Source organism: Falco peregrinus, chromosome 16 (genome assembly GCF_023634155.1).
Source record: "Falco peregrinus isolate bFalPer1 chromosome 16, bFalPer1.pri, whole genome shotgun sequence".
Taxonomy (NCBI): domain Eukaryota; kingdom Metazoa; phylum Chordata; class Aves; order Falconiformes; family Falconidae; genus Falco; species Falco peregrinus.
The window spans coordinates 2,827,387-2,852,174 of record NC_073736.1 but is presented as its reverse complement, the minus strand read 5'-3'; the positions used below and the strand labels follow the sequence as shown (position 1 = coordinate 2,852,174).

Below are 24,788 nucleotides of genomic sequence, written 5' to 3'. Positions count from 1 at the left end.
TAACCCTCATGGAGGAGATCCTGCCGCCGGGGGGGTGGGACAGGCTGGTGCCGGGAAATGCTCAGGGTGGGGACTTGGACCAGCCCCAGGCGCCAGCGGCACAGTGGCCTCGTCCCCGGCCACATCCTCAGCGTGGTGGCCCCGGACCCTGGGGTGGCCTTTGCCTGAAGCTGGAGGGAGGTGGATCCCACTGGATTCCTCCCCCTTGGACAAGGGAAATCCCGGCTGGAAACAAGGAGAAAAGGCCACGAAGGGCATGGCGGGAGAGCCCGGCGCGGCGGCCTGACCTGCCACTGCCACGCTGGCAGCGGCGGCTCCGTCCGTCACCGGTGGCTGGTGAGAGGAGGCGAAGAGCTGGGGAAGCCGCTTTCCACGCTGCTCCTGGCCTGCCACGGGCCTGATTTTGGGGGGAAACTCCCTCCAATGCCCCCAAACTGAGCCACCCTGTCCCCTCCTGGGATGGCAGTGCTCCTGGGGGGAGCTGGCGGCGTTTTATCCCACCCCAAGGAGACCCCTGGGGGAAGGAGGTGGCAGACAGGCTGGCCGGCGTTGGCCGCGATGCCTTCCCCGGTGGGCGCCCTGGCCCCCACGCCCCCCTCGCCGCTCGCATGGCGCTGGGCTCCCCCATCCCGTGGGAGAAGCAGGAGGCCCGGCGAGCTGGGAAAGGGGGGGGAAAAGTCTCCCCGGCTTTTGATTCGGCTCCTCTCCCTCTTCTGCGACCCGACGGCAGGGCCGGCACGGCGAGGGTCCGCATCGCGGCCGTTGTCCCAGGCACCATCCCTTGCTGCAAACGTGTTAATTCTCCGCTCTTTAGGAATGGAGTTTCTCCCTTAAAAGCCGCCTGCGCTCTGCGGCCGGGCGACGCGGCTCTTGTCAGGCTGCCAGAGGAGGCCGGAGCAGCGTCACATGCCGCAAAGTTTTACAAGGTGAGCAAGCCGTCTGGGGAGAGGGACGGGAGAGGGGACAGCCGCACGCACGCACTCTGACACGCACGCGGAGAAACCTCCTCCGGGCTCCCTCCAGCTCTGTGATCCCAACGTTTATTATTTTTTTTTTTTCCTCCTCCTTTTTTTTTTTTTTTTTGGAAGAACAAAGACTTTGGGGTGGGTTGGCGTGTTTGTTTTTCCGGGGTTGGTGTCGGTGGACGGGGCGGGGAAGGAGGCCGGAGGCGGAGGGGGAACCGGTGGCTCGAATGCGAGAAAGTCCCGAATTTCCCTGGCCGAGTTGCCGAGATTGTCTCTGCGAAACTTGGAGGAGGAAAGACGGGGGGAAAAAGGGGGGGAAAAAATAATTAAAAAATAAAATATGATGACGTCACTTGGAGCAGGGGTGCCTTCCCTGCTGCCTGTCAGATGCGCCTGAAAAGAACAGGGCAATAAAACAACAGCCGCCTCTGTCTCCCTCGTTAAACACGGCACTAATTGGATGTTAATTTCTCCTTGCTCTTCTCGCTGCTCGATTGTGAGGGCTCTGCCTGGCTCTCCCTCTCTCGCTTTCTTTCTTTCCTGTTGCAATGCTCTTGGCAGCTCCGAGGGACTCCGGACTGTGCGCTCCCCTCCCGCTCGTGGACTGGAATAATTCAGGAGCTGGGAGAATTAAAAAAGACGAGGCGCGGGGGCGAACGGTTCAGAAACGGGGCGGGCACGATGGATTTTGAGAGCTACGCTAATCTCCCCGTTTCCCGTGCACTGTCCTGCCGACTTGGAGCTATTCTCTTCCCATTTGATTTCTCTTCCCCCCCTTTCCCTTCGCGTTGGGTTTGGGCTGCCGGGCAAAAATCTATGTTTCCAAAAAAAAAAAAAAGAAAAAAAAAGGAAAAAAGCCAGAAAAAAAGGGAAAAGGCAAAAAAAAAAAGAGAAAAAAGGCAAAAAAAAAGAAAAGGCAACCAAAAAAAAGGCAAAAAAAAAAAAAAAAAAAAGCATGGTTCAATGACGACAAACCCCCAAACCTCCTCCCAGCTCCCCCCGTCTCGCCGCGCCGCCTAACCCCTGCGTGGAAACAGGCGTTTTAGGGAGCCGGAGCAGGAAGTTGTTGTTCTCTGTCTTGCCCAGGTCATCCTTAAAGGGTATGTGTGCCAGAGCGGCGGGTGCGCGGGGCTCGGCGGGCGCCCAGCAGCCTTCGGCCGCCCCCCGTGTTGCCTCCATGGCCGACGAGGCGGGCGAGCCGGTGGAGGGGGAGTGGGGGGCCGGGTGGTGTTTTGGGGGACGGGAGAGGGGCCCAAGGGACAGGATGGGTGGGGGAGCGGAGGGGAGGGAGCGGGAGGCGGAGGTGGGGGGAGAGAGCGAGAGCCGGGGAGTAAAGTCCTACCTGGGATCGGTGCCAACTTCCTGCAAAGGGTTACAGACCCGCGGCTTTGAGAGCCCACCAGAGGCGAGTGCGCTCTTGTCACGGTTCCAAGGCGAGATGAAGGCAGCGGGAACAGGTACAGCAGATGCCGAGTGGCCTCGTTTGCCCGCCGAGCGGGGCTTCGGCTCGATTTAAACCTCGCCGACAGGGAGGCTTCGGTGCTCCCGCCGGCGGGGGCCTCGCCATCCCCGCACGAGGCCGATGGGTGCCAAGGGTGGGGTGCGTGGGCCGGCGGTGGCGGCGGGGGGGTGTGCATGCATGGTAAGGGGGGGGCCTCCGCTGCTCGTTCGCCTTCTCGCTGTTTGGATTAACATGCGGAAGATGCGCCTGTCACTTTGCTTACTGTCAGCGCTGGCTCGGGGATGGGTGACGGCTTTGTTCGGCGCAGCCGGGGGAGCCGTGCCAACTCGGACTTGGCAGGCGAAGCCGGGTGGGCAGGGAGAGGGGGACGAGGGAGCGGGAGCGGCTGCCGGGGCGGCTGTGGAGGGACGTGGCCGCAGGCCCGCGTCTGAGCGCGGCGGCTTTCTGGCGTGCGCCTCCCTCTCCCTCCCTCTCTCCCGCGCTCGCCTGCGCCCAGGCTGGTGCAGACAAAATGAAAACGTGTTTTGTTTTGTTTTTTTGGCATCTCCCCAGCAGCGCTACCAACCCCGGCCACCCCCGCCCCCCCTCCTCTCCCTGGTCCCTTCCCCAACCCGTTGCGACTCCCCTTTTACAAGCGGCACAACCCAGGTGCTTGGACAGCAAAAAAAAAAAAAAGGCCAAAAATACCCCCTGGCACCCAAACCACCCCTAATCCGCCACCCTTGGCGGCGACTGCTCCCAACCTTCCTCCATGGCGGGTGGGTTGTTGTTTGTGTGTATATATATGTATTTTTTTTTTTTGTCCTTTTTTTTTCCTTCCCCCCCATCGGATGCCTCTCGCGTTGGGTGTGTGTTCCTATTCAAGGACCCGCCGCCTCCTGTCGTGCTAAAACCAGGAAGGAGGGAGCCCAGGGCTCGTTTCTGCCTGGACGTTGGGGCAGTGGGCGAGGGAGCCGGTGATGGAGGGTGTGAGGAGGGAGGAGGGGGACGAGCAGGCGGGAGAAGGAGCCTGGGGGGCCGGAAAAAAGAAAAATCCACCTCCCCAGGCCTTTTGTTTAACCTGCATTGGTGCAAATGAAGGTCTTGGCTTTGGCTTTATATTTTTTTGCTTCCCCTTGTCCTTTTCCCCCCCGCCCCCTCCCCGTGCTTGAGCCTGGTGGGGCATTTTCAAGCCCAACGGGACAACTTCCCGGAGCGGGCGGTGTCGGAGGTTGATTTTTTGGGAGGTGGCAGCTCGTCCCGCGGGTGCGCGGCTCCGAGTGCAGGAATTCCTGCCAGCTCGCCTTTGTGCCAGCCTCCGTTGGCCTTGGGTGTCTCGTTCGGATGGAGCCTGGCATCTAGGCACCGCCCATTTCTTGGCGTTGAGCTGCGAGGAGAAGGAAAGGGGAGAGAGCGAGCGAGAGAAGGGAAAAAAAAAAGCTGTCTCACTCAAACTGGCCTTTCTCGGAAAAGGATCCTTCCCCGATGATTGTCCGGATAAGCGGAGCTAAATCCAGCCACCACTCAACAACAAAACCACTCTCTTCCACGGTGCGTCTCTCTTGCTGCCTTGGTACGAAATCGAACCTCACTCTTAATTTTGGGTGTCTTTTTTTTTTTTCTTTTTTTTTTTTTCTCCTTTTTTTGTTCGTGCGGTTGGGTTTTTTTTTTGGTTTTTTTTTTTTTTGCCTTTGATTTGAAATAATGTTTTGTTCCTCCAGTTGCTCAGTCGCTTTGTTGTTGCTGTAACCTGCCTTCTCCCCGAAACCCTTTCCTGTCGAGTCCTCCGGCCCTTGGTGCTAAAACATCCGACTTTAAAATCGGTCTCCTATAGAGAGGGATGTATAGCAGATAGGCAGGACCCTACGTACAGGGCGTTTGGAGGAGAACTAGGAGGGTGGTTTCTCTCCCTGCCCTCACACGGCCACCCGGGACGTCCCCGAGAGCCACCCAGGGCTGGGTGCGTGTCGTGCGGGTGCTTCTTTAGTTCCCCACCGGGCACCACCGAGGTAGGAAAAAATATGTCGAATCATGTCGGATTTGCAATTCAACATGGCAGCCGCAGCTAACGTGGTGGGAGCTCCGAGCAGAGCGGCGGGCACGCGTGCTCCCAGCCGGCCGTGCCAGTGCAGGGTGGGGGCACGGGAAGGGTGGAAGGAGGGAGAGGGAGGATGGGAGGGAGGGAGGGAGGATGCCCGGGTGAGGTCAGAGGAGGAGGATAATTTTATTTCATTTTGGGGGGGTGAATTACACCAGGAGGATTCGGGAAGGAGGGAACTCAAGCGTTTTGTCAGCGTTAACTGTTTAGAAGCTGGCTCGTTTTCCACGCTGGCACGGCGTGCCAGGGCGGGCGGCAGGGCTGGGGAGATGCCCAGGAGCAGGGTGGGGGGCTCTGCTGGCCCCCGTGGGCGAAGCCGGCTGAGGGAACGCGCCGGCGGCAGCTCTTCTCAGAGCGATGGCGGCCTTTAGGATTTGGACACGGACTGAGCCAGGCGTTCCTGGGAGGAAGCTGCCTTGCGAAGGCATCGGGATGATTAATGGGGCTGCTCGCGGCCGCCCGGCACCTCCTGCCTCGTGGAGGTTCGCGCCTCTCCCCTCACACCCGGCCGAGATTTGGCACTGCCGCGCCGAAGCTCTCGGGCTCTGCCCGGCCATAACCGAGCCCAGGGGTTTGGCCCTGGCGCATCTGCCCTCTTTCTGTCAAACTTAATTTAGGCCCGTTTGGGACACAACAAAAGCAGCTTGTTTGCAGGGCAGGGTCCTTCTTCCCAGCCGCCGTGCACTTCGCAAGTGCTTGGGAGCCATGAGAGCTGCCCCTCCTCCTTCACCAAATTTTTCCTCCACTTCCCACCCCCCACCCCAGCGTTCCCCCTCCTTCTCCCTTCTCGGAAAAAAAAAACCCTCTTCCAGCGAGCAATGCGTGACCCTACAGTAAAGCCTTTGAACCGGCCACAATGCACCCCAATGCCCCAGCGCTACTTTGCCTCTGTGACCCACCAGCCCGCGCTGGCTGTCTCGGCCCTGCTCCAGGGACACCCCCAAAATTGCCTCACCTGCCCCTTGCCTCTTAGAGATGCTGTCCTGAGCGTTGTGCATCTCCACGGCCCTGCAGCGAGCTGGGTGGTCTCGGGTACCCAGGTTTGGTGGCCGGGATGCCGGGGTCTGGCTCTGAAGCTTGCCGCTCGCTGGCATGCCATTCGGCGCAGCCATACGGGGGGTTCACAATACCCTTCTCCCCCGTTGGTTTGGAAGCCAAAATTCCCATGCTGTGGGAGCTGGCGGCAGGCGGTCATTCATGGGGTCTGACCCCCCCAAATGTGTTGGGATGCCCTCTTCAGCGGAGCGTGATTACACCCGGCTCTACAGCCAGACCCTTTGTGCCAGTGAGAAGGCAGCACAAGTGTTTTGCACCTCACTCCAGCTTTCTCCTTACAGTTTATTTATACAGACGGGGGCTGGGGTGACACCAGACCTTTTCTAGTTCGCTCCCAGTCCCTGTTGCTTCCCTGGGAAAAGCTGGTAGAGGATGGATATAAAAAAAAAAAACCAAACAACAAAACACTGAAGCTCCAGTGGGCTTTGCAGCGGGCAGCCCGAGAGGAGAGAAAGTCTGAACTCAAGCAAGACACTTCTGACGTGTCCTAAGCAAAACATCTGGCACCCCTAGAAGAGCCATCCAGCCAAGGGACGCAGCTGTTTTATTCCACACAGCTCACAGCAAAATAGGGCTTGTGCTTCTAGAACATGGCTGAGCAAAAAAGGACAAATTCTTGAAATTGGGAGTTGGATCTTTCTGCTGTTCATTGCCTTTGAATCCCGAGTTTGCTCTCGGGCTGCTCTGGTGAGAGCTCTGCTCCATCTCCAGGCGGGGGGTCAGGGGCTTTTCTCCATGGCTCGAGCCTCACCCAGCTGCTGTAGCCCCCCCAGCAGTCAGCAGAGCCACTCTGGATTTGCACTGGCATTCCTGAGAGCAGGATCGGGCCTCCAGGTTTGTTGAGGGTGGCTCTGGGAAATTTCCTTTCCTTAAAAGGGCCATGTTTGGCCAAGGCAGAGTTTGGATTGTGATTTCCTTTTTGCTTTTTTTTTTTTTTTTTAAAAAAAAAAAAACCCAAACAAACATAGAAAACTCAGAGCAAAACTCGCACTGGTGAAAATCGCCTAATTTACAGTTGTAGAAAATGCTGGGCTTTGTGTCTCCACAGGCCAGACCCGAGGCGACCAGCTTCCCCCATGCTGGACCATCCATGTCATTAGCTTCACCACTCCAGTGGCCACTTCTAGTGGGGAAAGAGGGGATAAAAAGGCAGGGAGATTGAATTTAGCCTTTGTGGGCTCCATCCTCAGCCTTTCCACTAATTGTTCCAATTTTGGGGCACAAATTTAACAGGATCCTTGTAGGAACACATCCAAGGGAGAGCCGATGCTAGCAGCTTCATGCACCATGGGGTACATGCAGTGGCCAGAGGTACCCAGATCTGATTCACCATCCCAGAAGTGGTCCTCAGAAGAACTCAATATCATTTGTTTTCCTTCCTGAAGGTTTTTTGTGTTTGGTTGGGTTTTTTTTGTTTGTTTGTTTTCTTCTTCCTTTCTCCACCACCTCTTTCATTCCTTAATTTCCCTCCACTTTTTTTCTGTGGTACCGGCTTGTTATTGTGGAGTTGCTCGTAGCTACTGTTTATCTTTGATGTTACTTGGCTGCTGCGAAAGGTGAGGACTGGGAGGACAAAGCGAGGCGGCCGGTTTGTTATTGTAGGGTTGCTCATGGGCACTGAGCTGTGCTGTCTGGCTTTGCAGTTGGAAAGCCCATGAGATAGGTACGCAGGGCTAATGTGTGCGGGGTTTGGCACACTAGGGTCGCTCACGAGGTAGTCCTGGCCACAGAAAATGTAAAAGAAGTAGCCCAGAAAAGGGTACATGCTGCATAAAGTGAGGTCTGTGGAGTCTAAGAGGTATGTATTACATTATCGTGATGATGATGATGATTAAATATTGCCCGGTGTGTGACAGCCAGTGGTTTCAGGAGGACCGTAGCCAGACTGGGGTGGTGGTGGCTTTGCAAGCACCTCTCCGGCTCATTCCCACCAGTGCTGTTCTGTCCTGTGGCTGCTGCCAGCACATCAGCTTCACTGTCCTGGGCTTGGGGACTGAGGACCAGCCAAAGGGAGATGGCTGTGCATCCCAGAGCAGCCCTGGCCTATGCAGGACCAGGCAGGAGGTTTCTCCTCACATGCAAGTCCATGGCAAGCGCTGTGCTGCCTCCTCCTCCTCCCAGCCCGAGGGCTCCGTGGGGCAGCCACAGCCACCTTTGACTTGGTCAACAGTTCAGTCAGGACCTCCAGGGTCTGGATTGAATTTGTGGGATGGCCCGTGCTGATATTTTAGTGCCAGGCGTAGGGACCTGAAGCAGCTTCGGCTGGGCAGGGAGGTTCTGGGAGTAACACCAAGAATTCAGGGAGTGGTTCTCCTCTCCTGCAGTCTTGGCTTGCTCGGCACTGGGCACCGGCTCTGCCGAGGGGAACGGAGGTCACCGGGGCGGCACGTGGCATCCCAGCGTGTGGAGCCAGGATGGCTTAGGAGCCGGCAGCAGAATGGGAGCCAGCTAATTTACTTGCACCGAGTTTGACAACAGAAGCCCGAGAGCCAGGAGTGGAGGCACCCTGGGTGTGCGAGGAGAGGGTCCCAAAAAGCCCAACTCAGAGCAACAGTTCGGGTTATAACATCTGTCAAGCAGGCTGTGGTCCTCACGTGGAGACTCCACCAACAGTCAGGGTGGGTGCCGATACCAGCGTCCTTGACAGCTTGAATTTCTACACAGTGTGGGAGAAGGATTGGGCTAAGAGCTGAGCAGCCCCACAGGGAGGACGCCGGGGATCGTCCCTCCAGCTGCGCTGCCTTGGGAGCACATCGCTGCGGCCAAAGAGAGCTGGGTACACAGAGGATAAAGGGGTCTAGGAGGGTCTCGCTCCTTTCTCCAAGCTGGCACTGCACAAAAGCCAAGCAGGTGATGAAACCTCATGTTTCAGTCTCCCAGAAATAAGAATACAGATAAGGTCCCCAACGTCACCTCCCAGTTCAGCCCAGCCAGTCGTCCTACAGCCTGCTGGGGGATCACCTCTGCTGTTTTAAATCTGCAAAAGCTCCTTTGCTCCCCAGCTGTTCGACACACACGGGGCTCCACCCCAGAAGCGGCTGCATCCCAGCAGAGACGTGGAGGTGCACGATGTGCCGAGCCCCAGCGCTTGTCTTTGTTGCACAACTCTCTCTCCTTAGTCCCAAAATCTTCCCAGCTGTTCAGAGAGGCGGCGGCAAAAGAGAGTCCGGCCACGAGCTCCCAGAGTAGGGAAACTTGAGCCGGCGGAGCCTGGCTGGGCTGGAGCTGACAGCCAGGATAGGGCCTGACCTGGGGCTGGATCCAGCCGTGCCTGAGCACTGTGGAGTTCCCATCTGGATCTCAGCTTTGCAGCCTGGGCCCTCCCCTGCCCAGGGGATTAGCTGAGATGTGGTTCCCAGGGCGGGGGAAGGGCTAATGAACAGAGACAGGATAACGAAGCAGGTAAGGGCTTCCTGTACTTTAGCACTCAGGAGGAAATCCTGCAGCTGGTGGATCTGGATACGATTAGTGTCCATTTCTCCCTGTGTAATCAACCCATCTGTTCATCCTTGCGCATCAACAGTGCATGCCCCGTTGCAGGCAGATGCCTCCCGGGTACTGTTTTTATCCACGTCTGCCACGGCCACTTCAGGCAGGCTGAGAACAAGGCTTGCTCTGAGCTGTGGATGCCGTGATGGCGTCTGCTCCCTCTCCCCGCCGGGCTCAGCAGCGTAGGTCAGGCTGGAGGGAGCCCCGGGAGAGCTGCAGACAACAAACCGGCCAGGATTGCTGCAAACAGCAGCATCAACCCCAGGAAAAGCCTCTTTGGAAGGCAGGCAGGTGTCTTTTCCAAAGGGCTTTGAACAGAAGTTCAAAGGGATCTTTGTAACGCACCGATCAGCTCAGCTTTCCAGGCGCTGCCTGCTCATCCGAGCTCAACTTTACTGCAAGCAGGTAAAGGTGGATTATGTTTTGCTGCCAGGCTTGTCAAGTCTTGTTCATCATGTGGGACCTTGAGTACAGGCTATACAGTCCCCACGTGGCCACGGAAGGGACTGGGCTTTCAGTCCGGCTCTGTAAGAACACTGGTTGGAGTTGGTAGGTGCTCGTGCAGGATCCTCAGGATTTGTTCCACTATCTTTTCCTCGGCAGTCTTGTCCATCTGTGCAAAAAACACATGGCAGCCCTGCACTGGCTTGCAAATGCCAGGCCGATGTGCCTGGCTTGGGCTGAAACGAAGTCAAAGGAGGAGCTGGTGTGTGGATCAATTCTTTTTCATAATGCCGCAGCTCAAGCTTGCACGGTCCTTTAGGGTCTTCTGAAAGGTCAAAGCTTGGTGACAGAGTCAGGACAAAATCGAAGGGTTGTAATTCCCAGTCCTGGTGTCCTGTATGTTCCAACTGTGTCAGACTGCGCTTATATTAGCTCTTACTGGTGTCACATTTGGTTGTGGGAATGTCTTGAGGGATCCATTCTACTAAGTGCTGTCCTTAGTAGATAAAGATGGTCCCTGCCTGGAGCAGTTTATGTGCTCAGCCCAGATCTCTCCTGTGTGTAGCGTTAAGTGACCCAGGCACCTGAGCTCCTGCCATTTGCAGAGTGCCAAAACATCATTAGCGGCCAGAAACAATTTGAGGTACGCATCACAGATTAAATATTTCATTTCCTGTCAAGGGCTACTTGTTGCTTAACTTCTAAATGCAACCTGTCTTCAACCCCTATTATATTGCTCTGGACTGCTCTTCGGGTCCTAAATCTTCCGATTTTTGTTTGGTTTGGAATGCACTGATTTACCGCTGAGGAATAAATGAAAAGCAAAAGAAAACAGCAGTACTTGTTTGCATAGGCCCTACATTGTTCTGTGTTCTGCTGCTACTGAAACAGAAGTGATAAATCCTACTCCCTGGACAGAGCGAGGTTTTTGGGTGGTGGCTGTGTGCAAACAAGGCCAGGGAAGATAAACAAGCAGAAAAACATTGGGTTTAGGAAATGACAGTTGAGGATGGCCAATCAACTGATGGGTCAAAGCCAACACAACACCATCAGTTAGCAAAGACATATTGCTATTATTTCTCCAAGGCATTTTTGCATCAACAAAGAGGGAAAAGAGATGGATCTGTGTGATGGTATCTGTGGTCAAACTTGGCTGCAATTAGGAATCTGTATAGTTTCTGTGTTGGAAAAAGGGGTGTTTTGTAAAGAGCTCAGCCTGTGGAAAAATATGTACACAGTTCCAGAAGGGCTCAGCCAAAAGGGTGATGAAAATCTGTCTGCTGGTGGCATCGTCAGAACTGCTGGAGATGGGAACATTTGCTAATCTTGCTTATTTCAGGGGGTCTGCTTTCGGCAGCAGTTCATTTCTGAAAATGCAACTCTGAAAACTCAGCCCTTTAAGAGCCTAATACAATACACACCTCAGGCTAGGCTAGAAAGAGGGATGCATTTTTCAGACTGTAGGTTCTTGCCTGCCTAATTATGATTTTCAGCTTCTAAAGATTAGGTCTTTGCATTGTATACATGTGAGACAGAAGAAATAGCTGTGACGTTGCCTTGCGCTTTCCTTTCCAGCTGGGGAGGAACCCAGCTGAACCCGGAGAGTTTCAGAGCTTGCAGAACTGATGCGGGAGGAGAATTTTGTTTCACATTTGGAAATCAAACTCCATCTCAGTTTTCTGAGCGGTCAAAATTGTCACAATTTGTCTTCCATCTAGCCCACACAGGATGACCAGGGAACAGTCTCACATTCTTAAGGGGCAACTTTTGGCACCCTGATGAAGCACAGGGTCTGGATGGGTTGCTGCATTCATGCCCGAGCAAGGCAAACAACCCCCATCAGCTCTGGCCGTTACGTCTTTGTTGGATCCTTTCAGAACTAGGTCATAGCCTCTGCTACAGGGTTTGACTTTACTGTTCAGTTGCCTCCACAGACACATAAGGTGCTTGAAGCTGCATGAAACAGCCTTTGGATGAGCTCAGGACTGGCCAAAGTCTAAAAGGGTTTGACTTGCAGGATTCATTGCAGCTGCAGCTCCAAATCCAGTTTGGGATGGGTCCCAGCGGGGTGGAAAGCGAAGCTGCCTCTCACTTCAGCAGGCAGAGTGTTCTCTACCACCACCCATCTTCTTGAGGAGAGAAGAGAAACTGCCTCGGGTGCGCGCAGTCCCCCAGAGCGAGGTGGGATATGGGTCACAACCAGATGGCTGGGCACATACCAAGAAGACTAGCAATGCTGTCAAAAACCCTAGCCTGGATTTCCCGTTTCCTTGCTCTGGAGCCCCAAAGCTGTGTTTGTGAGAAGAGAGGCAGCCGTATCTTCATCCTTGGTGGGAGAAGCAGGCAGGAAAGAGCTTGGATGGACCCCGGCAATTTGTGCTTCAGATGTGCTGTGGCAACGGAATGAGTAATGCATGTAAGTTCAATTCTTTTCTGGCTGAGGGCAAGGTGTCTCGGCTGGTAAGAGCTGGGAGCCCAACCTTGTCAAAGCCAGCGTTGGACTCAGACCTTCATGGGATCTACTGCCTCAGGCAATTCCGTTGTTCAAAGTACATTCACTTAATTAATACATTAACTAATTAACCTTCTCAGCATCCCAGGTAGGGACTATCTATCTCCCAAAGGAGGAAACAGGCAAAGTGACTCACTAAGAATGGATGCACAAGCTCAGCAACGCAGCTGTGAAGTCTGGGTTTTTTCTTCCTAAATTATTTTGTCGCTGCTGCTGCTGCCTTATGTATATAATTCCCCTGAGACAGAAGCAGAGGAGTCCTAAAGACTCCCAAGAGAGTCCTCAGGCCCAGTGAGGAAAGGTACAGCTGGACAAACCTGGAGAAGAAAACAATCCATCCAAATACCCAGAGAAGGCAGTTTGGTTCACCCACAGCTTGCACCAGCTAAGGGAAAAAAAGCTAATACCATTTATCCTCATTCACAAGGAAAGTTCTTCTTACCAGCAAATGAATAACCCCCCTTTGCTTCTTAACTCACATTTTTATCCACTCTAAATTTCATGAACCAGAAGCAAAACAGCCAGCACAAGGAGGAGAGAGCATGTGAGGGTTGGCAGCAGGGCTGCGTTTGTACAGACTTGCTGGGATAGGAGCAGACCAGAAGGATAAGACCTGAAGAGGCTCCAGCAAACAGCCAGAGGGGAAGCTTTGATGTTGAGGAAGTCCACCAACTCAAACACATGACGATAAGCAGCTGATTTCCACCGCTGTACAATGTGGTAGGAAAAAAACAGAGCTAAAGGATGGGTTTCTTTGGCTTGCAAGACCCATGACAGCATCACAGACCCTTTTTCACAAGTCCTGATCACAAACAGAAATGGGAGTCTTGTTCTCCACACCCAGCGCTGATCTGAAGTCAGACAGCATGCTTTGCTCTACCTACTATCAAATGACAACCCTTGGCAGCAAGTATATGTGTGTGGAAGAATGAGAACCAACTCCCTCATTCCATGATTCACCCCTGAGGAAGGGTTTCCTGGGGCTGAAGTAGGGGCCCACGTGCCTTAACAATCCTTTGCTCTTGGTTTTCAACTGGTTGTTGCCCAGGCAGTAAGCTCTTCACAACACTGGAAGCTTGAAGAGCAATATCAAGGGTGTGCCTTGAATGAAAGCTCCGGTGATGCCACAGCAGCAGCACGTGAAAGCAGAAAGCATCACCAGCGAGTGACCCGTCCTGTGGAAGGGAGTCCTTTCACAGCCACATCTTAATCTACCACCAGTTTACTAAGCCCACAACAACCCTGACTGGAGGCTACAGAAATATCCCCCCTGCTCAGCACCCTTACCCTTTGTGAAGCTCCAGCATTTTCATCACATTCACACCTCCTTCTCCTAACACAAACCGTCTCAGCTCTGTCAGTAACCCAGGTCCGCAAAACCTGTGCGTTCGTGATCGCCTTCCCTTGCTCATGTGGTCAGACACCGTCCGCTCTGCACTAATAAGCCTCCCAAGCACACAAACCCTCTTCGTTATTCTTCTTATTCCCATCTTTCACCCCATGCACCCCCACCCCCCATTTGGCTGAAATACATTGAATAACCAACTAGCGCCGAGAGGCTATATGCAGTTTTGTGGGGGCTATTAATGCCTCCAGCAATCCCAGCCCCACGCACATCCCTAATCCTCCTGCTCTATCTCAGGACCCACCACAAAGGTGCTGCCCAGCTGGTCGGGGGGCCCTCTTACTGGGAAAAGCAAACCACCTCATCTTGCAGATGTAGCTTGTCCCGCCTTGTTCGTAATAAGTTTTAACTTAGAATAAGGATAAAAATAAAGTTCCTCAGTTTGTCAGGGTTTTTTCTAGAAGAGAGCAGTGGTGCCAGGGCAGCTGAAATTGTTTCTCACTCCTAGCTTCAAACCGATATGCTGCATGTGACCATTTCTTGATCTGTGGCTGCGGGCGATATAGCCCTTTGCTCCGCAGGCTGCCTCGACGTGTCTCCCAGCAGAGTAATGCAGGAAAAATGCAAAAGTCTTTCAATGTGAAAGCTAGGGGCTCCGAGCGAGCCTTGCCTTCCCAAACCCTACTGCAACAAACCATACCTGGAGCTCTCAAATACCTTCAAAATTCCCAAACTACAAGGTTAATACAAAGTGCACAAACCTACCTTTGAGGTCAGACGGCTCCTCCCTGAGCCCATATGAGAAGTGAGGATGGGCAGGTACTTGAGAGTTTGTTACAGCTGATGCTTCTTTTCAGGACCACTTTAATAAGGCTAATCAATCACAGCAAATTACTAAGCAATAACAATTTTCACCTGGAGATCTTAGGTTACTTTGCAGAAGGATGCAGTGAGGATCAGACACTGAGGAGTAGTGGTTATTAAAAAAACCCTAAAGATTTTTGGGTTCTTTGCAGGATAATTCAAGATGTTGGCATTATGTTTCTGCTCCAAACTACTCTGCAGAGAAATTGCCCTCCCCACTGACTAGATAAAGTTTAGCAGGTCCAGCCTCCAGTGCTTAAATTTATCCCACATGAATATGCCACAAAGTGCCTTGTTCAATTAACAACCTTCCTTGTAGGATTTTCCTACCAGATCTGTAGCAGCTTCAAAACTGTGCTAGGTTTTGGCATTTCCAGTTCCCTGCATCCTTAGGGGATGGGGCTCGTAACTGGCAACTCTTACCCATCCTAAGTGCTGGGAATAGTCCTGATTTTCACCGCTTGCCTCACCTACAGAAGTGGAAATCCCAGTGGGTGTTTGATTCACGTGCTCCTAAGGGTCTTGCCGTGCCGGGTGCTCTCGCACAAGGTCACGAGGTGCTTGCCTTGCTCTAAAAACCTCTTGTCTGGTTTTGGTCAGCACTGGAAGGGCTTAACCTTTGTGGTGAAGGGTGGGATTCATCTCTGTGGCTTGTTGGCTTCAGTGAGGCTGGCTGCTAACCCGGAACTCTCTCCCTTTGGGGAGAAGTGGGTCGGGTGAGGTGCTGCTCCAGCATCTTGAGCCGTAGGCGCTGCCTGGACGGGCAGCGTCGTCGTTGGTCCATGGAAGGGCAGAACGACAGCTAGAAGTGGAGCTGGCGAGGTGCTTCGCAGGTGCGAGGCAGGGCTGGGGGGAGGCTCAGCCCCATCCTCCCCTGCCCGCCCGGCCCTCCGCTCCTCCCGCCGTGCTCAGAGGGGCAGGGGCAGACCCGTGGAGCCAAGAGGTGTCGTCGCAGACCAGCCCTGCGCCGGCCTCGGCCATGCTGAGGCAGCGAGCGAGGGAACCTGGGCTCGCTCCTCCCCGGGGCCTCGTGGCTGCAGGTGCCATTTGGCTCTGGGTGGTAGGGGCCATGCTGCCACCGAGCCGCCGTCCCGAGGCCCGCGCCGGGTTCCTCCCCCCTCCCCGCGGGTGTTATTTACACCGTTTCCTGCACAGGGAAGTTCAGGAGTTTGACGTTACCGCGTTGGTTTCCGCTCGCCTGCCTGGCTCCTGGTGGGAGCTCTCGCAGCGCCCGAGCCCTGCGGGGCCGGCAGCGGCGGGGCAGGAGCCTGCCCGTGGCAGTGGCCATGCCCGGGGAAGGCAGCGTAACCCCTGTCCGGCCAGACAACTCGAGCTTAGCCCTGGGAAGGCTGGAAAAGCCGACCCCATGTCTGTCCTTCCACCTCGGTCCTGCTGCGGGGCTGGATAGGGCCGCTCAGCCCCGGCGGGAGGAAGGCAGGGCGCGCCCGGGCATCACTGCGGAGCTTTTGGGTTCCTGCCGAATGGATGCCCTCCCCTCTCCCTCCCTCTCCCCCCCCATCCTCCCTGCGCACTCCCGCCTGGCCTGCGTCTCCCCTCCCTTCCCTTCTCCCTCCCATCCCGCAGCAAACAAAATGGCTGCTGCATGGCCATTTTGTTTTCCGTCTGGAAGGGGAAAGCCAGGACGCTGGGACTTGGCTCTTTTTTGGAGGCTGCGGCCATGTTCGAGCCCAACTCTCCTGTCTCTACGTGGCACCGGCAGTAGCGAGAGAGAGAGAGAGAAAAGAGAAAAAAAAAAAAAAAAAAGGACCTTTTGGAACGAGACCAAAGTCAGAGGCAGAGAGTGGGTAGTTTTGGCGTATGTTGAACACTGAAAATGCCTGGAATTGCCAAACTGAGCTTTTGTATTAGCAGCATAAGGCTACTCGGTGCACGCAGAGTCGCAGGGCTGCACGGTATAGCCGGACGGAAAGGTTTGTTCGCTATATTCAATAAAACAGCCCTCCTTTCTTCTGTATTTATAAAGTACCAGAGAGCACTGTTGTCTAATTTGTTTTTGGACGGGCGGATGGTTTTACACATCGGCTTGGTATGATTAGAGCTGGTCATTGCCGGACGGTAGCATTTTAACCTGTTGTGTGTCCTCTTGTTTTTGGTGAATATGATATCTGACCTTACCACTGATCTGGCAGCACTCGGATTTAGCTGACGTGATACGGAGGATTTTATTTTTTTTTAGGGATTTTTCTTTCGTTTATTGCCTTCTTTCCTTGAGAGTTTTCATCTCAGGAATACAAAAATCTTAATTTAAATATTAAAAGGAATAGCTGTTCTTGGCTTTTTAAGCCCTTGCTTTTCTTACGAGGACGGAGCTGTGCTGTGATAACAAGCTGTTTACTGCACCAGCGTGTGTATCCTGCACACGTTAAGGTGTGATACACAACAGAGACGCCATCAACAGTAACATGCCTTGAAAGTTTAAGGGAACTTGGTGACGTTACCATACAATTTTGTGCAGAAGCATGGTAAAAATACCAGAACCATGCGCCAAATAAAGGCGATTTTTTTTTTTTATTATTATTATTTTTTTTTTTTAAAAAAAGTGATTCTGCATTTCCTTCAGTAGCCTGGATGTCTTGGAGTTAGTAGTCACGTCTCTTCGTTCACGGATGCTTGGAGGAGCAGATCTCTGTCCCTGTGGCATGGGGGGGATTGGGCTCTGATAAGGCATCGGTGTTGGAGCGATCGTCCTACCTTTCCTTGAGGGGCTGCCCAGACACCTGGAGAGAAGCAGACACTTTCAGAGAGGAGCTGGGAAGGAGAGCAGAAAGAGGTGAAATCGCTTTTCTTGCACAGAAAGGTATTTGCCTCCATATCTGCTTGCCTTGCTTACAAATGGACAATGTAGAGAATTACACAGGTGACGGTGGTCCTGGGGCCGGGGCTGTAGGGGTGGGTGCTGGGCTGGGGGTTCGCATTGCAAATTAAATATTTTGGACAAAATCTACGTTCGGGCTGGACGTTACCTGCACACCTTGCGCGAGCAGCTTTGGAACTGAACATCGAGAAATAAAACAGTATTAATGGAAGCGTTTTATATCACAGGAAAGGATCTGCTTGCTTTAGGTATTTAAGTGAACCTTTAGAATCGAGTATGAAGCAGGTAAAAATAAACCAGAAAGGTATTTTTTCTCTTATATCTCTTGATTTTTAGTGTTTCAGAGGAATTATTCTATGAAATATCAATACCGCCTGTTTTACTTTTATGACGAAAATTCTGGGTGGGTTTTTTTTCCTTCAGGAGAGTGGAAATTATATGCTAATTTACAAAGAAAATACAGGAACGTTTAGAAAAACCGTTACCTTTGTGGCCACCTTTAATAATGGATTTATCAAGGGTTAATAAAAGATAAGTAGTGTAACAAGCAGGTTACAAATGCCTATATTACAGATAACAGTATGAGATTCATTAATAGTGATCTAGGTGTTTATAAACATCTGATAGGACTTGAGACAACCCCTAACAGAGGAGTAGCTATTTATTAAGATACCTGCTAATTGTTTAATAATAAATGCTACGATAATACTGGTATAAAATACGACCTACGTCATTAAAAGAGCATGGAGGAAAAGCATTGCTGGGAGACGGGGGCTGTTGCAGGAATGAACTTTAAGTATTTTTACTTCCACTTCCGTTTCCCTCTTCTCAGCACCTTTGATTAACGCTTTCAAAGCGTGATCTTTTAATATCGGCTCTGGGACGGGGTGACTGGGAAGACGGCCGGCCTTGCTTTTCCGAGAGGTTCGCCTGGCCTGTGAGAAGTTAAAAGCAACTTGTCCTCGTGGCTGGTTTGGCAAATGTTTTTTTTTTGCTTTCCAGTAGCGCAGGGTGCGTTCAAGATGTTTTTTTGCTCCGTCTGCTGCTTTTTCTGCGAGCGGGCTCCTTGCTGCCGGCCAGTAGTCGCACGGCTCTAAATGGCACCCTACATGGCGGCAACATCGGGGAGCAATTGCAGACCTTCCTCGCTTCTTTTTGTTTGGGTTTGGTAGAGCTTTTTCAGTTGGTTTTGGTTTTTGGGTTTTTTTGGTTTTTTTTTTCCCCCTTTTGCATGTTTGCTTTTTGTTTTCCCACTCCAGCAAGGCGGCGAGGCGAGGAGATGAAGGCATGACCGGCTTCCCTACTGGCAAAGCTAAGGAAACAAAATGGCTGCCCGTCAGCCATTTTGTGCCAGTGCAGCCGGCGGGCTGCAGGCAGCTTGGCATCAGCTGGGGCCGGTTCTGCCCCAGCGCAGCCCATGCTCCAGGAGCCTGAAAAGCCTCTCGGAGACTTGGGGCCCTGGTTTCCCACTGAGAAGCCCTGCCTGTCCCCAGCACGTTTTGGCACCGACACACGGGACTGGGGCTATACAAAGGCTGAAAGCAGTGTCTGCTTTTCAAGGAGTGACTTTGTTGTTTTACGGTTTCCTCCTCCCCCCTCCTCCATTGCATTCAGTGCTCCTTAATAAACCAGATCAGCTCCTCAAAGCTTCGGAGCCTTTCCAGCTACTCTCCAGGCTCAGTGCCTCCCGGCTTTAAAGGCAGAGACTTGGCCGTGCTTGGGCATCTTCGGTCTGCAGATGCTTTGAAATTTTGGGAGGCATCAGCTGGGGTTGTCTGCTGGGGGGCTGCTGGGCCAGGCCGCAAGCCCCGCTCGCTGAGGATCAGTTGTGCTTCACCTCCCTCCCAAAAATTAATCTGAAAGCTGGATGGGAAATGCCAGTTTTTTGCCAGCCTAGAGGATCTGGCTGTGAAAAAAACGTATTAATCCTTCCCCTGCCAGTTTTCTCCAAGCCTCCAAGCACTTCTAGGCAGCTGGACTGAGCGGTGGCACGCTCTGAGCATGGGCACCTTCCTGCAGGCTCTCACAAAGGCCTTTTTTTTTTTCACGAAAATTTTATTTTTTAGTGAAAATTTTATTTTCACTAAAATAAAATCTGGGTAATTTTGAAGGATTCGTATGAATCCGGAAAGGGAAGATTGCCATGCCACTACCTTAAGGTCTGCACAGAAAATGGTGTTTTTCAGAGGTCCGGTTCCTAGCAGTCAACTATCCAAACATCTTCAAAATCTGAGCTTAAATAACGTAGAAGGCAGTGAGAGGCTTTGGGGTACAGGCTTCTGGCTCCTACAGACCCTGTTGGCGATTTGATCTGGAATTTTGCATATCTACATCCCATTCCGGCCCTTGCAATCCAATGTTCCGGCAGCAATACGCTAGAAGGGAAGGCTCCGTGTCTGGAAAGCAGGGCAGAGCTGGAACGCAGCTCACTTTGGCGATTGCCATGGGATTATTTTTGCTGAGAATCTTGGTAGACACAGTTTGCACAAATCTTATGGCTGCGTGGATATATGACTAATTCGTGACGCCTCACAAAACCTCAGTGGGGTTCTACCATTGCACTGTTACCCAGTATGTGTGTGATCTCTCTCCCAGGGTCTGTGGTTCTCCTGCAGATATTAAAATGGAACATCACTTTTTCCCTGTCAAAGACAGTCGGGAGAGGTGGGTAGTGACCTGTGCTAACCTGGTTAGGTTGGTCCAGACAAACCATTGCCCTGGCAGTGCGACCAGGGTCTGGAGCAGGACTTCCCAAGGCTGGTACCAGTGTCACCATGGGTTTGCTGCGTCATCTTTGGCAAATTTGGTCACCTCTCTGCTTCTCCTTCTTTCCCCATCCTCTGTCTTGATGGTTTAGACCACAAAGCCATCCAGGAGAGGGGCTTGCTGTTGTTGCAATTTGTATAGCACCTAGCACAAACAAGTGTGACAGTGACACCAAGGGTAGGATGGTCATGGTGATCCTTACTAGGTGCAGTGTTTCTAAATTCTCCCGTTTGACTCGTTTCTTCACAGACCCTGGCAAGATCGGGATTGCAGAGTCAGCATCTGGGTATTCCCAAAACGTATGCTCATTAAGACAATTATTACAATTAAATCTCCTGTTTTCAGGGTTACTTATAGAAGTCAGGAGGAATTCCACCTCCACCACCCCCCCATGTATAATTAGGTTTATGTGAACTAGGAAATATTTAATGTAATTTCCCACCCACAGTTTGAGATTGGTCCAAACGCCTATTCTCTGTAATGGTATCAAAAGTGACCTTTTAAATGCCTGGCCCATACATCTTGCTTATATGTTTAAAGGAATATCAATCACCAGCTTGGGAATCAGGAATAACTGCTCCTCCAAGTCAGTTGCCAAGAGTCTTTTAGGAGATGATGAGCTTTCTCTGCTACATGCATCACCTGATGCCACCATCCAGGCCACCCCACCTCCCCAGCCCTTTACCACTGCAGCGACCGCTGGCTTTCTTGCCACCACAATCCCTTCTGGTTGGTGCCTGTGGCACTAGTTTAATTCTTGGGAAGCTGAAACGCTTTAGACTAAACTCATACTTCTGTCCCCAAGGAGGCAGAGTGGCCTGTGACAGACTGGATGGACCTTTGAGCCCGACTGTAACCTCGGTGAAGCTCTGGCTGGTGTTGCGTGTGAGGAGGAGGAATGTGCAACCTCTGCGCATCCCTTTCTGTGCCAATAAAACAGGGAGAATAATATTTCCCATTGGAAGGCTGTTTGGGATGCACGGTACTTGGCACCGTGGATGGGCTGGGTCCTTCGATGCTATAGGAATCAGTCCTGCAACATGGATTTTTTGACTTTTATAGCCCTTCACACCGGGACAGGCCTGGGCCAGATGGCCTGGCACAGTAGGGCATCCTTTGTGGAGGCTGAGTTTGTCAGAGGAAATTAAGAGAATTACCTGGACGGTGTTGAACACCAGTGAGAAGGACTTGTGGACAGCTCTGCAAAGGAAAAGGGACACTTTCCAAACCTTGCTGCGAAGATATACACCCTAAACTCTCACCTCAAGGACCCCGGCGGCCACAGTTCGCCAAGCCTTTGGGAATCTCGCTTATTTAGGCTGTTGCCTGTTAGCTGGGGAAGAACAAAGCATCAGGCAGCCATCGTCCCTTTGGGGACATTTGCCTTAGCCCCAGCCTCTCCCACCGCCGCACTGGGCAGCCTTTGGGGGGGCTGGGGACACCTCCCGCTGAGCTCTCATGGGAAGCCCTCCATGGGCTGCTGGTGGCTCCCTGGTACTTACGGCTGGCTTTAATCATCAAGGGGAATTCTTTCTCATTGCAAAAAGAACCTCACACGTTTCTTTTAAACTACCAGCTTAATACCTTGCATCTGTATTTGGGTGTACAGAGAAGGAGAAAGTCTCAGAAGGTGAGCCAAAGGCTTGGGGGGAAGCCAGTCCGTCTCAGATCCATGGTAATATTGCCTGGCTGCGCTACAGCATTAAAGGGACACCGAGCCTGCATGTTGCACTCATTTGTTTAGGAAATAAGATCTGCCTTGATGTACTCGATACCATTCCATTTGCAGCCTAAAAGCTTCCTTGTACTCAGTTATTTCTAATCTGCTCAATTCCCTGGAGTACATAGCAGCTAAATTGATGGATTCTCTTATCTGGTCTGGCAGGTTTGTTCTAGATAGGCTTGTGTGTTCAAGGTGAGGTCAGCCCAGCTGCTGTGTGTTACTTGGTGTTACTGCAGTCTCACAGGGCCATGCTACCTGCACGTATGGCCCTGGGTTCAAAGGGGAGGGCTGCTGCTTCCGTAAGCCCTTGGGTACATAAAGTCTGCAGCCAGTGTGATTGCCAAGGGTAAAGTATAGTCCAAGTGGACTGAAGGAGGTTTCAAAAAGGAGAGAGGGCTCCAGGACAAGGTTGAGTACGAGACTCCTTTTCCCTAACATCATGAAGTCTGATGAATTTTCATGCATTTCTCTTCACAGGGGCTGCAGAGTAGCCGATGCCTGGATACGGATCATCTCATTGCCTTTGGACTGCCATGGTGCCAAGCTGTCCTTGAGGCTGAGGTAGTAGATTGAATAGTTGTGGAGTGCGGTCCTCCCTTTGAGCTAACTATACAATCTACTGTCTTTCCTAAGGAGACAGTCAGGTCTTCGGTTCTCATCATCTACTTCTACACCAAGCACGGAGGCAGGTGGTGCAAGTAATGCAAAGCCAGCGGTGCAGCCGCGAGTCACCAAGGCCTCCGTACTGCTCTGTGGAGGTGAGGTAGTAGGTTGTATAGTTTGGTGGGAGGGATTTTATCCCATTTCAGGTGATAACTATACAGTCTATTGCCTTCCTTAAAGAGCAGCAAAACCACTTGGAGGACTGGCTCAGCCACGGAGCTCCTGAGGCATCATCAGTTCTTTCTGTTGAGGATCCTAAAACACAGCATGGTGTTGTTGAACAGCTCAGTGGTCTTCTCTTACAGCATCAAGGATTGCATTCTTCCAGGGACCGCTCTGTGCCTCAGCCGTATGAGTGTGGAGCCACCTCCTTACAGAAAACTGAACCTCTCTTTAATGGGTGCAAGAAAAACAATGAAATGAGTTGGTGCATCAGCTCCTAGTGTTCCGTTCTAGTCTTTTTTTTTTTTTTTTTTTTTTCCCCGGAAGATGGGCTCACGTTGTAGAGGTTTTAAGCATGCCGTTCTTTTCTGGTCTTCCCTCAAGCCTGGAGGGGAGTAGATACTTTGGTACAAAGCAGATTGATCTGAGCTTGCGATTTTAAGTTTGTTGTGCCCAGTTCTGAAGTCTGGGTTAAGAACTGGCTCCAAGAGCAAGCTTAGCCCGTGGACTCAAAGCCTTGGGAGCTGATCAGATTTGGCTGTTTGGCCCCTACTCAGGAAACACATTCTGTTTTGGACAACTACCCAGCTCTCCCATGGTAGAGGGTGGTTCTTTCTGACTTGATAATCCGTATCAGCCTAACTCACTTATATGCAAATCCTGGCGAGGACATTAGGGCTCCTGTGTTTTTGCACAGAATAAGCCAATGTTTCAGACTAACACCCTGTCCTAGAGGGGAGACAGGTGGGGAAGAGATGTGATCCAAAGGGAGCAAGTCCTAATCTTTCTGGGTTCTCCCAGGCAGGTAGCACTGTCATCTGACAACAGGCATACGAGAAGACAGAACGCTGCAGAGCTCTGGTGCTTGACAAGGGTCAGGGAGTTGTTATTTCTTCTCTTAGGAGCAGATGGGACTATTCCTCTGCCATATTCAAAAGTAAGTAGGATCAGGACCATAAGCGGAGCTGTGACACGATCAGGGCTGGAGGACATCTCAGGCCGTTATCACTGCCATCCCACTGTTAGGGAGAAGCGTGAGATCTGAGACATTGGGGCGTGAGGGCAAGCAGAGGACACCTTCTCAGATGAACCGGGAGGAAGCGAGCTGCAAAAAGAAATTGGAGGCCTGAAATTTCACCCTGACCAAACACAGAGCGAGACCCAGACCTGATTGCTTGGGCCATGGGACTCCCCAGAATGAAGCAGCTTAAGGCTTCTCCGCTTCTTGGGCTGGGGCGCAGATGCAGCAGGGCTGGGACATGACTTCCTCAGGCTGGGCAACAGCTGGTGGGTGGGGATGCCGCAGTGTCTAGCAGCGAAGGAATGCAGTCCTCTCTCCATAAATCTGGCTCTTCAGCCGTCCTGGCAACTTGCTGTGCGAAACTACAGCTTAGTCCTCTTAGATGCGTTATTATCCTCAAGCTGCTTGCTAAGGGGCAGGGCTCCTACCCGCAAATTGCTTGGAAGGTACCAAAATAGCACCACAAGCATGGGAACAGAGCGGTATATCCACTTCGTCTGTAAGAGGTATCCCCTAGTAAAGAACTCATCCTGTGTCCCCCAAGTGAAACCAGTTCATCCCCCCCCCCCCCCCCCCCCCCTTCCCACCAAGAGAGTCACAAGCAGTGAAACTGTGCGAGCTGGGAGCCGTGAATTACTGGAGAGATTCTCTTGTGAAAATAAACTTGGTTTGATTTTTTTAAAACAGCGTCTTTTTACTGCCTTGGAGCCAGCTTGGCTGGTGAATTGGGACCTCTAGAGGGGTGGCCAGCATTCCTGACTGTGTGTCACTGGCCAGATTCTCCATTTGACCAAAACCCTGAGCGTGAAAGGGAAGCCACGGCCAGGGCACGATGAGAATGTAGGGCAGATCGGGTTGGCCAGGCAGCGGAGACCATCCGTTCTGGCTGTCAGCACAGATCCTACCACCAAGCCCTAACCTGCTTCCTCACCCTCAGCCAGCTCAAGGGCTGCAGCTTGGGCTTCCCTCTACCTTGGATGGTCCTTGCTATAAGTGTGTTTGTAACCCTTGATACCAGCCACAGAAGATGGGGACTTCCAGGCTCCACTAACCCCTCGCCTTGTCTCCAATAAATCACAACTAGGGCTCAGAAAGCTGCCGAGGCAGTACTCACCGTCACGCCGATCCTTGCTGGTACAAGGGAAGGGCAGCCCCTGCCCAGGAGGGGGGTTAGCAGGCTGGCTGAGCTCCTAAGTACGGATGTCTGGGGCACCCAGCTAACGCACTGGCCAGGATCCCGCAGCGCATCTCGGTGGGGCAGCCCTTCTGGCAGCAATGCCATCACTGGCTGCAGTGGCAAGGAGGGGCAGGCACCTTGCCTTGGTGAAAAGTGGCTGAGAAAGGTGGGTCCCTGCCAACACCTGGGATGCTGTGGGAGAAGAACACTTTCAGCCCAAGCACCC

General features: G+C 52.5%; 2 long non-coding RNA genes across 3 annotated transcripts; one reads left to right on the top strand and one right to left on the bottom strand.

The window, feature by feature from the left end:
• Nucleotides 1-1,023: 1,023 nt before the first annotated feature.
• LOC129785757 (uncharacterized) lies at nucleotides 1,024-17,096 on the bottom strand. Of its 2 annotated transcripts, none has more exons than XR_008749956.1 (2): nucleotides 2,308-17,096; nucleotides 1,024-1,779 (listed from the first exon to the last, which is right to left on the bottom strand). It is a non-coding gene; the product is annotated as an uncharacterized LOC129785757 (long non-coding RNA). The 2 variants fall into 2 exon arrangements; XR_008749955.1 differs by having other exon boundaries at nucleotides 1,024-1,247.
• LOC106112649 (uncharacterized) lies at nucleotides 1,795-24,054 on the top strand. The gene is made up of 3 exons (XR_008749957.1): nucleotides 1,795-2,065; nucleotides 22,017-22,297; nucleotides 22,383-24,054. It is a non-coding gene; the product is annotated as an uncharacterized LOC106112649 (long non-coding RNA).
• The last annotated feature ends 734 nt before the right edge of the window (nucleotides 24,055-24,788 follow it).